At 28.6% G+C, this 13,044-nt stretch overlaps 1 protein-coding gene across 1 annotated transcript in view; it reads left to right on the top strand.

Annotated features, from left to right (window-relative positions):
* LOC107444471 (beta-alanine transporter-like) overlaps positions 1-13,044 on the top strand; it is a 275,373-nt gene that overhangs the window by 40,329 nt on the left and 222,000 nt on the right. The gene's annotated exons all lie outside the window — the stretch shown is intronic.

Below are 13,044 nucleotides of genomic sequence, written 5' to 3'. Positions count from 1 at the left end.
ACTGTCTGATTTTTATCAAGTTGTACAAAACAAAAGTATTGAATTACAAATTAAAATAAGTATGTTTTTACCTGAGAAATTTTTTTTGCACCCATTGTATGTTAAATTTCACAAAAACGAAGAAATTAATCTGTTTTGTTTTATAACGAGGAAAAGTACTTTAAACCCATATCAAATTTTTACGAAAATTGCCCGTGAACAATGACAACTAATATATTACAGTTCGCGGGCCGCAAGAATTAGGCTTCGCTGGCCGAAAAATTTTTACCGCTGGCCTCCAGTTGGTAACCACTGTTAAGGAATATCGATTATCCTAATATCTTTATTGCAGAGCCGTGATGGCTCAGGGGATAGAGAGTTCGCCTTCCAATGAGGCGAACCGGGTTCGAATTCCAGTCGATACGTATTCCGCATCCGGCTTGCACCGACCGCATTGCTGACCTGAAATATCCTCAGGGGTAGACGGATCATGGGATCAATCACCCTTGCAATCAAGCTAACCATGAGAGGTTCTCATGGTTTTCCTCTCCATGTAACGCAAATGCGGGTTATTTCCATCAAAAAGTCCTCCATGAAGGGAAATTTCTCCCAAACCTTAATCCAGGAGTTCCCTTGTCGTCTGGATTGGGTTCAAAATACAAGGCTACGGAGTTGAACATTAGTAGACGTAAACACAAAATTGGGTCGGCTGTTCAACGACGGTTATAAAAATAAAGAATAAAATATCTTTATTGCAAATAATATCCATTATAAGGGGATTTTTCTCACTTTAAGTTTTTTTTCTTCTTAACTTCGCTGTATAGTAAAATCCTTAAAATTTTTGTATATTAAAAGATTACTTAGAGCTGCTCATTTTATGAAAGCAACTAACAAACATTTTGATAATTATTGCTTTGGTTATGCTAACGAAATTTGACAAATTTAATTTTCAAAATTTCAGCGGTCATCTCATTATGAGTAGTGTAATTTGATTTGACCATCATGAAATTCCAAATGTAATCAATCGTTCTATGTCGCCTGTGCTAAAACAGTCTAACATCTCATTATAAATGGTTATAAGAGAGCATAGCACATCTAGCAATAGATTATAAATCTTTTAGTTTTTGAAAAATAACTAAAATCTAAACATGGGTAATAAGAAATTAAGTTTATCTTTGCGTTAAATCAGATCACGATTCAGAATTAAATACTTAGCATAGATGGTTTAGTTAAAGATATGAACAAAAGAGCACCACTATGAAAAGAAAGAGAAATTTAAAATTACTTTATGTCTACGTGACGAGGAGAACTTTTTAAAATTGTGTTATAATTAAATTTAAATACTATATACAGCAATGCTATTAAAAAAAATGCGAATTTCAGAATTTATTGAAACAATGTTTCAGCACCCCGAATATTTTGATAAATTGAAGATGGTTCGATTATGTATTATCATACATAATTGAACCATCTTCCATTATCTTCTTCAATTATCTTATTCATCTTCAAATTGAGAGAGTCTATTCACTCTTTTTATTCCTAGCTCAAACATTTGCGATAATTATATATATGCATTGACCATGAATCGAATATCTGAAATAATTTGTGTTAAAAGAAAAATAAAACAATATTCCTAGCTTAAAAATTTGCGATAATTATATATATGCATTGACCATGAATCGAATATCTGAAATAATTTGTGTTAAAAGAAAAATAAAACAATATTCCTAGCTCAAACATTTGCGATAATTATATATATGCATTGACCATGAATCGAATATCTGAAATAATTTGTGTTAAAAGAAAAATAAAACAATATTCCTAGCTCAAACATTTGCGATAATTATATATATGCATTGACCATGAATCGAATATCTGAAATAATTTGTGTTAAAAGAAAAATAAAACACCAAGAACTATATAATTTATGAATCTTAAGACAAAACATGTAATTCTAGCAATCATATATTGTTCTAAATATAGATTTGCAGATTCATATTGAGATCAAGTATTTTATATATAATTGAAGGGAATGCCTGTTACATAAAAGGTAACCTCAAATGCAAAAAGATTTTTTTTAATATAGGCTAATTTTTCTGTTTCTTTTATTTTTATTTATATAAATGCAAGCATCTTAATATATTTTTTAAGTAGTTACTTAGTTTGAAAAAAAGAAATATATTATACACAAATTTTGTTCAAATAGCTGATTGATAATGTGAATCTGAAATCGCCACTAACATTGCTTGTACTGTACCAGCAGAAAGACAAACTATCACATTGTTAATAGAACAGAATTTTAATACAATATTATAATCGTTCTAAAAGTATTTTAACTACAAAATAAAGCAGGTAACTGCAAAACTTAAATACAATATAAGAAAGTTATTTTAACATGGACACCATAGAACAACTTTCAGCTTGAAAGCAGAAGTAAGACTTGAGAGCGTATCCAAAGTAGAAATGATGTAGTCAAAAATTCAGTTAAAAGGCATTGTCAAATATTAGGCTTAAGACCTTGGGAGAGTTTTGTGGAACATTTGTTTAGAATCAGCATGATATCTAACAGCATATTCGTGATTTGCAGAACAGTCATACGTTCGGGCCAACTCTTAAAATGAGAGATAAAACCTGAAGATGGTTTCTGGTATAAGAGGAAATTTTATAGTAACAAAGCGTGTCAAGAAGAGGAGAAGAAGTTTTGAGCTAAAGACCTTGATCCAAGGTATCCAAGACTGCAAGGAATTATATAGTTTCAAAACCCCGCAAAGCAGCAGTGTTAATATTTTTCTAAAGAACTTAGCATGACTGGATTTGCAGAAAAACTGCTTACATAATTTTTGCAGCAGTATTCCTTATCAGCATAATGATTTCCATAGAATCTATTGACATTCCATGAACTCACCATAATTGTTATTAAGAATGAAGACAATAGAAAAGTGTAGAAACTTCAGAAACAAATTTAGAGCAAATCCACCGCAATACCATAATAACACTGGAGCAAGTCAATTAGTAAAGTTTCGTTACGGAGAGCTCTTGAATCTCTATTTGAATTCATAAATCTAGACCCAGATCTTCTAGTTGGTATGAATATCATCAATATCCACTGGGAACCACTCATTATCCATTAATGACCACCTGGCCCAGTCTTCTTCATCATAATCTCGTCGACAGCAGCATAACAAAGATGCGATAAAACGACGAAAACGTTTAAAGCGTTTCATGACAGAAACAATCACTTTGCAAAATCTCGAGAGTTAAATCCAAGTTAACTTAACAAAGACAACCTTGCAAATGACACGAAAATTTAACTACAATGCGCATATGCCTTTTTAAACAATGCAGAACATTGTTACATTTTGCACAATAACTGCTCTTTATTATAATTTCTAAATAATGGAAAATGATGCTAAGCATCATTCGTTTATACTGCCATACACATTGTAGAGGAAACTTTAAATTCAACAAAACACACTTATATTACAAGTTATTATAACAATTAAATTGAAAAAATAGAAAAGAAATTTCAAGTACCTATAGTAATTGTATAAGTTACCGTTATAGCATAAATTGCCAGCATTCTATGAAATGACGAGCACTTCTGTACAAAATATGAAGCGTTTAAATTATTATACATTTTGCTTATTTAATTTATAGAAGCAATTTATAAAAAGACTTATATTCCTCGGGCAAAATATAAAATATGAGAATTGTACACTTTACTTATTGGTTGTACAAATTACCTGTGCGTTTCTTATTATAGTCATTCTATGAATGCCTTGGAGGTAGCGAGTGAAATATTTATGATCGCATGCTTTTCCTGTCAATTTTAAGCAAATTATACAACAAATAGGCATTCTACGGATAACTAGATTTCATAAATTGATGAAACATATAAAATAATATAAAACATTTTAACGTGTAGGTTAAAATTCAATTAAATGTTTTTGAAATGCTTATTTTCGCTATGAAAATTCAAACTCTTTTTTAGTCTTATTTTCAGTATCTTTATTTTCAAAGTATCTTTATTTCTGAATATACGCTATAAAGAAAATTAGGTTGGATAGGAAACATTCAAGGTACTTCATAATAAAATGTTTTATTTAAATATTTAATTGCCAATACCAGATTATTTCAGTACAAAGTTTCATAACTTTTTGTTAATGAGGACTATCATTTAATTGTACAGTGTGCCAAAAAAACGAACCACCATGAGTAACTTTTGATTTAATAATCGGATATTCACGTTGTAGGACAATCTTAATGATTCAAGGGGGTGATCGCAAATATTATAATTAGTGCAGACGATATTTTAAGTTAAAGAATCAGATACAAAAACGGACTTTCTCTAAATAAACCTACTTTTTTTTAGACGGGTGAGGATTTCTGATTCTCAAAACATAAGGGGTAGCCACAATCTGGGAAATAGGGTCCCCATAGTTTGGTCAGTTGAGCAATCCTAAGTTTAGAACCCTTAGTGTTAATTTTACTCTTTCTGTATTTCGCCATATCTCGAGAACTTTTAAAACGAACTGAAAATTTTCTGCGCACAATAAAAAAATTCGTTTATCCAAAGATAATTCCAGGCATTATTATTTTTTATTATTTTATTTAATAAAAGTCGAAATCATTTTTGATTGTAAAATATACAATTTTTTACATCATTTTAAAGTATGTAATTTTACATAGCAAAATACAAAACTTGACCAAAACCAGTTGAATAGTTCCTGAGAAATCAAATTTTATATAAGATATTTTCAAATCCTTTTTTAAGTCTAATTTCGCGATTTAAATATTGTCTGCACTAATTAATTAGCATAGTTGATGTCACTCCTTCGAACCATTAAGTTTGAGTTCTAGAACGTGAAGATTCGATCCTTAAATCAAAAGTTATTCGGGGTGGTCTTTTTTTCTTCGTTTTTTTCTTCTTGCGCACATCACTGTGCATTGTGTACAATTGATGCTACGAAAAACTTTTTTTATTCAAAATATTTTTAGACATTAATGGTTTATATTTTTTCCAATTTTTTTTTTCATTTGGCCATTTAACACGAGATGATCAATAAGAATTAGAAGATGTCTATGGTAAAATTATTTTCCAGGAACAATTCATTAAAAGTCTCGTAAAAATTGGTTACATTTGATTACGGGGGTTAGTAAAAACCTAAGACTATAATACCTACATTAGATACCTATTTGCACAGTACGTAGATCTATTATCAGTAGTACCTACCTACTACCAAAACTACTGAAGTATCATTGCTGTCAATAAATACAAGTATGCAACAGTTATAAAACAGCACTCAGATAATCCTAGAAATGGATAATTCATTCGTAGAACTATGTATTTTTCGCACTCTGCTAAAATTATGATTCACACGCTTCCAAAATTTATTTTTATTACAGATCTTTCATTATCTATAAAAAATATCATATTTTATTACATTTTAATTATATGTTTTAATAAAATATATTTTAATAAAATATATTTTAATTATAATAATTTAATTAAATATATTTTAATAAAATATATTTCAATAAAATATATTTTAATTATAAATAAGAGATAATATCTAATAATCAGATGTTTTGATAAACATTTATTTATTATTTTAAATTCAGATTCAAAAATAGTATTACACAGCATCTAGAAGAAATAGATTTAGTTTATCAAATTTTTATTTACTTTTTTTTGTTTTAGGTAAAAAAATTGATTCAAAATGATTTGAATCACTAATTTGTAACCATGAAAAACCAAAGAAATTATTACAAGAACTACAGAAATAAGTTTATTTACTGATTCGGTTGAATCAGTTTATGATTTGAATCAGTATATATGTAATGTTCAAGTCATTGATTCGAATGAATTTATTTAATTTGGTTAATATAAATGAATTTAAAGCGATCCAGTAAATAAAGAAATCTATAGTTCTCAAGAAATTACATTTTATAGAGAATTTAAATGCTTAATTAATTAAAAAATTTAAATTTCTTTAATTTGTAAATGATGTTTTTCTTTTCTTTATGTAGAATATTTATGTAAAATATTTAATTATAAAGTTGATTTTACGTAATGAATCAATAATTTATTTGAGTCACCGATTCGTACGCATAACAAACCAAAAAATATTTACAAGAACTAAAGAAATTAGTTCATTTACTTATTCTTTTAATTCAGCAAATAAATAATTTTATGACATATTTTATCATTTTTATTATATATTATGATATAATTTCATGATAACAACAGGTTTAAACTTTTATGTAAATTTATACTTTTAATTTGGTTGTTTTTTAATAGAATGCTTCTTTTTTACACAAAAATGATAAAAACAATTCCACTACACAAATTTCATAATTTAAAAAAATAGTCAGTTCATAATTTTAAAAAAATGTAATAAGGAGCTAGATTAATTTTTTAAATTTATTTTTCTAACTTTTTCGAAGTAGTTCTTGAATTTATGATGCATTATCCAAACAAATATTTTACAACGTACACTTTATTACGAGATATTACCATCAAAAAAGATTTCTAGGGTTTAATTTAAATTATTTCTGAAAAAAGTTTTCGACTTACTTTCACGAACTAATTTATTTGGAGTAATAAAACTCTCCTTTTACGCCAAAGAATCGATTCTAGAGTAGAGTATTAACTGTAATTTAAAGAACCAATCATTGGGAAGTATTATAAAGGAAAAGTTACGTTAAGGAGAGTATTGTCATTTTGAAGTGTAAAGAAATGAGATTTCTAAATGGGAACGACTTGAATTAGTTTTCTGTTTAAACTAAGCATATTAATCGATAGGTTAAGTATTATAATAACTATTGATAATTCATTTCATATTGGTCTTGATATTACTAATAATTTATCACAAATAATTTATAATTAATCTAGTAAATTGAATTGTAATTTGCAGTTTCAGATGAGACTGGAAATTTAAAAAAATTATATGTCTATAGTATTTGAACATCGATGCTACTTTTCAATACATCGATATTCTTTTTCCTCTATAAAATCGGCCTTTATAGGTACTTTAAATAGTATTGACACTTTCTTAGATAGTATTGGTACAGTTATATTTTTTAAAAAATATATATAATGCAGGGCAAATATATTCGAATGTACAGAGTGCAAAATAAAAAAACGGGCCATTCTGAACTTATAATTAACCTTAAAGGCTCGAAGGGGTTGCCTCGAATATGTTAATTAATGCACATGATATTGAAGTTACAAAATAAGACATTTTTGAGGGTTTGATATCGTTGAAATATCTCCACTACTGCAAGCTTAAGTTTATGCGCATGCATATAATTGCGAGTACAAAATTTAGAGGATTTTAAGCAATAAGAATTATTAAAACGCAAAAAACTACATGATTTTGTCTTTGAAGAATAGTGTCCATGCAATTAATTGTTTTACGACCTTTGTGACAAAATAATACCGAAATCGGAAGTTCTTTGTAAAACTGCCGTAATTAGAAACCTTTTGGAGAATTTCGAACCTTAATATCATTCCAGTTTGTATACCCAAGCTTAATATATCCAACAATTATTAAGTCCAACTTGCTACAAACGTAATACGGCACTAAGTTGAACCATATTATTGTATTTAATAAATTTAAAAAGATGTCGTAATCCAACTTAGAATGAAGCATTATTCAACCTAATATCTTATTTAGGTTGCAGCATACTTGCACCATATTATGGTTTCGAGCATCGATATTATGGTTTAATGTTGAACTCATTTGGCTCAGCGTTGAGCCATCACTTTTTCTCATAGTATTATCTGAAGAAGCATCTTGTTAATTTTTTAAGCGACTTTTATATTTTGAAAACACTTGTCAAAGAAACTAACAGTTTCCTTGGATTTTTAAAAAAATTGGAGCATTAGCCCTCTGTTCGCTTTTCTCAGCCCCTGTCGTTTTTGATTCTCGTACATCATTGGAGATCAAGGACGAAGAACAGTTTATGTCATTTTTTAATCTTTTTGCAAAAATTAGTATTAAATTGCCACGTGCTGCATTTTGAAGATCATTAAGTTTGACAAATCAATAACATGGAAAATTAGTAATAGTTCCTGTCCGAACGCAAAATCTTCTTTCTTTCTTCTCAAAATCAGCTTAAATGGACATAAACCATTTTTTTTCCTTGATTTTAAAAAATTTTATTCCTTAAAGGACGGAAAAAACGATGAGTTTCTTAAGAAAATATGTAATCATTATAATTTTATTAACATTTTAATAATATGTTAATCACAACGTGATGAAATGAGAGCAACGATTTGTAATATAATTGATTTCACGTAGAAAAAAAAATTAACTTAGAAATACAGACTAAGCGATACAATAAACAGTAAGAATTGAGAAGTAATTTAACTTGTTTACAGTATATAACAATAACTCAATACCATATAACACTTTGCATTGGAAATAATTTTTATCTCTCACTTCATTTTTAAAAATTTCGATAGAAAAGTTAAGATTTATATCGAGCAACATCTGAGCTTTTTTAGTTTTTATTCACTTTTTGTACTTTCAACATGAAGTAAAATGCGTTTTAACATCAAGTTTTCAACAATAATGCATAAAAAATTGTTTTTTTTTAGGAGAAAAAATTGCAAAAAACACATAAAATTGCTATAGCTTGCGAATTTGAAAAAAGAAAGTAGGAATTTTGAGAAAAAGAAAACCCTCGTTAAAGTCATAATTTAAAGTCGTCAACTCTGTACTTGCATTTCAACGAGCAGAGTAGTAGATTGACTAACATGATTTATTTTAATATAAATTTAACAGTTAAAAATTCGTGTAGTAATAATCGAATCGCAATTTTTTTTTCATTTGCACACTTTTCTACACACCTGCGCAGTTTGTAAGTGTTATACATTTTGGGCTTCCAAAAAAAATGTAACGTAAAGCAAAAATAATTCCAAAAAAATTATCAAATTAAACCCTTAAAATTACAATAACTTTCGAACAAATTGGAATTTTGAAAAATACTCTGTATTAAGTTCAGAAACAAATATGGACCTTTCATCATGCCTATTTTAACTCTGTCGTTGCATTCCTGCCGCCTGTAGATCTACCCGTGTAGTATAATTTTCAACAAATTTCACAACCAATAATTCTCAAACTAACTGTCGAATGTTGACTTTTTATTTTAATCTCTGATCACTTTTCCATATACCTTAGTAACTCAAAATTTCTAACTCTTGTAGTTCTTGCGCAGTAAAGCAAAATACAAAATTAAGGTGAACATCAGTGGTCCTTACCATCTTTTAATAAAGTGAGACATAAAAGTATGAGAGTAAAAAAGAAAAAAAATTATTGAGTTTCTTTTTTTTAAGACTTGAATTTATTGAATTTCGATAAGAAATAAAATTTATTATATACAAAGAAAGTAACGAAGAACTGTTTCCTCGAATCAACTAACTATAACTATTTTATCGAAGAATTAATTTCTCGAGCTGTGGAAGTTTTGTCACTTCATCACTTGCTTTTTTTTCACTTGCTATTTTTGTCACTTGCTTAGTTTTGTCACTTTATCAAAGCACAAATATCTATAATTTCAAAATATCTCGAAAGGAGAGATCCCAAAAAAAAAAAAGGAATATACCTGTGAAAACTAATACCGTGAACAAATTGAAAGAAATGTAATGTCTGCTTTATTTTGCTCGAAACGAAGCTAAATTATTTTTCATCACCAATTTGATAGTTTGGAAATTCATTTAAAACTCCTTTAAGTGGATAATTAAATGATTCTTTAAATAAGTCCTTGTAATTTTTCAATTAACTGTTTATACTAATAGCTTTCCAAGAGTAAGCAATCTAAATAAATTATCCTTATTTTTAGCTCTTGATGCTTTCAAAATTACATTTTTAGTCATTTGAAGAATTTTATATTTTGTTTTAATAGGATTGATGAAATAAGATTTAAAAAAAATCATTCACGGGATTTGAATTTATTATCTTTTAAAATATTCAGCAGCGAAGAAGCTTCCAATTAAATGGGGGGGGGGGTATGCTCTAAGTGGATCTACATAATCTATGTAAATCACTAATTTAAATCAAACAGCTTTTCATTATTAAGAACAAATACTTTTAAGAGAATGTCTAAGTAATGCTTTAATATCAAAACAGTTTTCCTTTTCGAAATTCAATTCCCTCAATCTATTCCATTAAAATGTTTCATTCATTATTAAAAACATTTTGAGTATTTAGTTTAGCAGTTTATGAATAAAATTCAGTTTTTAAGGTATTAGTTCTTTTTTGCTTCTTTTTTAATTAAACTAATTTTTAAATAAAGTCGGATTGCATTGGAAAATAAATTGCACCCAAATGACTTCAACTTTATCATCTCGAATATTGTGCATTGAAAAACATTTGTCCCTCAGTGGACTGATCGTATAGACACGGTTCCCAGTAGAACACCGAAGTCAAGCATCACTGGCTGCGGTCAGTAAGCTGTAGGTGACCACTTTGATCAGCCTGCGTAGGGACCGAGGGTGCGCGGTATTGGTCCTCGTTAAATTGTTCTACCGAAAAGGGCTCGACTTTACGGAGCAGCGTGGCTGAGCTAACAAAGCAGGGGAGCCATCCCCTCTGCAGAGGATCAAAATTGCGATGGCATGTCTTCGGATCATCATCGGGGATGTTTCCGAGACCGTCGCCAATAGCCCATTGTGCAGCTCTAGTGCGACGTAGATAAAATACCTACCTACATACATTCTGTCTAGATTTACCACCTCGTTCCCATATTCCATCGTCTAACAAGGTTTCTTTTTGTTTTTCAACCCCAATAGTTATGAAGTAGTTTGATAAAAAATCGAGCTTTCATCCATATTCAAAAGTTCAATCATAAATAATCGATTTTGTAGATTAAAGAAATTTCTATGATGAAAAACTGGTTCTCTTAAATTTAAATGACTACAATAATAGTAAATTTAAAAAAAAATATATAGATCGCTTGTAAGTGAGTTGGTCTTAGTTTATTTTTAACGCAGAAAAAGATATCGGTGTTTCATGCTGTATTCCATAACTAAAAATTATTTAAATTCTAAATATATTTTTCTCATATTTCGGCCAAGCTTAATACAAAATCGTAAAGAAAGTGTGAAAAATATGTTTAAAAAAATTCTGTGACGAAGGATAATGCATATTATGAACAAAAGAATTTCTTTAAAAAATGTTTTTACTACCCAGAAAACTTATAAAAAAGTAAGATATTCAAACAATTTTCAAATATTCGAATATTTTACTCACAATATAAATTTGAAATCGGCATCACAATCACTTGTAGATTTCCAAACTACAATAAACTATAATATTGTTGCTAGAACAATATTGTATCATATTATGAAAGCTCCAAAAATATTTTAATGAAGCATTTTGTAATACAGTAGTAAAGTATCAGATTTAAATTCGACATACGTTTATTTTCAAGGTAAATATGATAAAACAATTCAGTTTGAAACCGTAAAACCTTAGAAGGTATCCAAGATAATTAGAAATCATTCAATCACAAATTCTGTACAATGGCAGGACCATGGGTAAGACCTTGGTTTTGGATATTAGTTTGGGACATCGGGATTATACTGATTGAGGACATGAATATTCGGATAATTTGTTCCGGATATTCATATCCTCTATCAGTGTATTCTCGATTTTCAGAATATTCATCTTGAATTTGAATGATCTCATTAAATGAAAGATAAAACCTGAGAATATGTATCCAGAGATCATTGCAACCTGATTTATGACTTTATAATCATAAACTAGGTAAAGAGGCAGTGTCTTAATTGAGGCTGAAAACCTTGACATGCGCGATGGCTTAGCCCAACATTTGTTCAAATTAGGCATAACTTCTAACAGGATATTCCCAATTTGCTGATCAAGTGTCATTAATTTAGACGATTTTTTTTGTTTTCTTAATTTTATTTTTTGAAAAGTTTTGAGAACATGCTAAAAATGAAAATTAAACTGGATAGTTAAGACTCGTAAAACTTCATTGTTCGTATCTTATTAGATTTGTTTTCATTTTCAACTAAAGTATTATTTACCAAATGTAATGATTTAAACAAACTGTACGATAAAAATTTCTAAATAATAAGTCTAAATGGAAAAGCTCTAAAAGCAGCTAAAGCGAAATTTGTCTTATGCAAACCATTTCTAAAAATGGTAAAAAAAAAAGAAAAGAAAAAAAAAGAAAAAAGAAATTTTAAAGATATGTATGTTAGCAAAAACAGCACTTTATCGGGGGACACACTGTCTGTTAACACACTGGAGCCTTTCTGTAGTCAGTGGTTAAACCAAAAACTAACTGTTGTGGCCAGTGTTGCTGGTAAAGTGCTGTTTTTGCTAACACACACATCTTTAAAATTTCGTTTATATTGTTTTTGGTTTCACAATTTTTTATTTAATTAGTTAACATTTGTCTGGTTACTTCTCTAGATAGTTTCAAAACTTTATTTACTTCATATGAGTTACTTGGAATATCTATTAAAAACAAACATTATTTATTAAAAGCGCCTCCTTTTGCAAATTATAATAACCCGGGAAAATTTTGAATTTATTCAGCCTTAATGAGAGTGCTCTATTCAATGTTTCAATTCAAATACCGAAATCAATTCTTGCCCTCAAAAGGACTTATATGTCATAGCCATTTAATAATTAATGATACATTTCTATTATAATGGAGAAATATATATCATGCCGCATCAATTTGAAACAGCTTTCTTCATTTTTATTGCCGAGAAACTTGGAATTCGTTATTTCAAACGTTAAATAGTTTTATCAGAACTTGCATTTAATTATACAGCACATTATGCTTCATAAGGAATACGCAAACCTTTCGCATTTAAATGAGCCATATGAAAATATTTCCAAATATTAATACCTTCTATGTATCCCCAATGGTGTCAAGGTTTGGTCAATTTTACCAAAACAGGTTTTTTTTATTTATAAAAGTATATATGCTAAAATTAACTTAATAATTAACTTAATAGCTAACCAGCATTTCAATACTTCAAGTAATTAGAGGGAGTTTAAATTATTTGTGTAATTAAATAAA

The sequence above is a fragment of the Parasteatoda tepidariorum genome, chromosome 4 (assembly GCF_043381705.1).
Source record: "Parasteatoda tepidariorum isolate YZ-2023 chromosome 4, CAS_Ptep_4.0, whole genome shotgun sequence".
In the NCBI taxonomy this organism is placed as follows: Eukaryota; Metazoa; Arthropoda; class Arachnida; order Araneae; family Theridiidae; genus Parasteatoda; species Parasteatoda tepidariorum.
The sequence above is the reverse complement of the archived record's forward strand: the minus strand, read 5'-3'. Positions and strand labels throughout refer to the sequence as shown.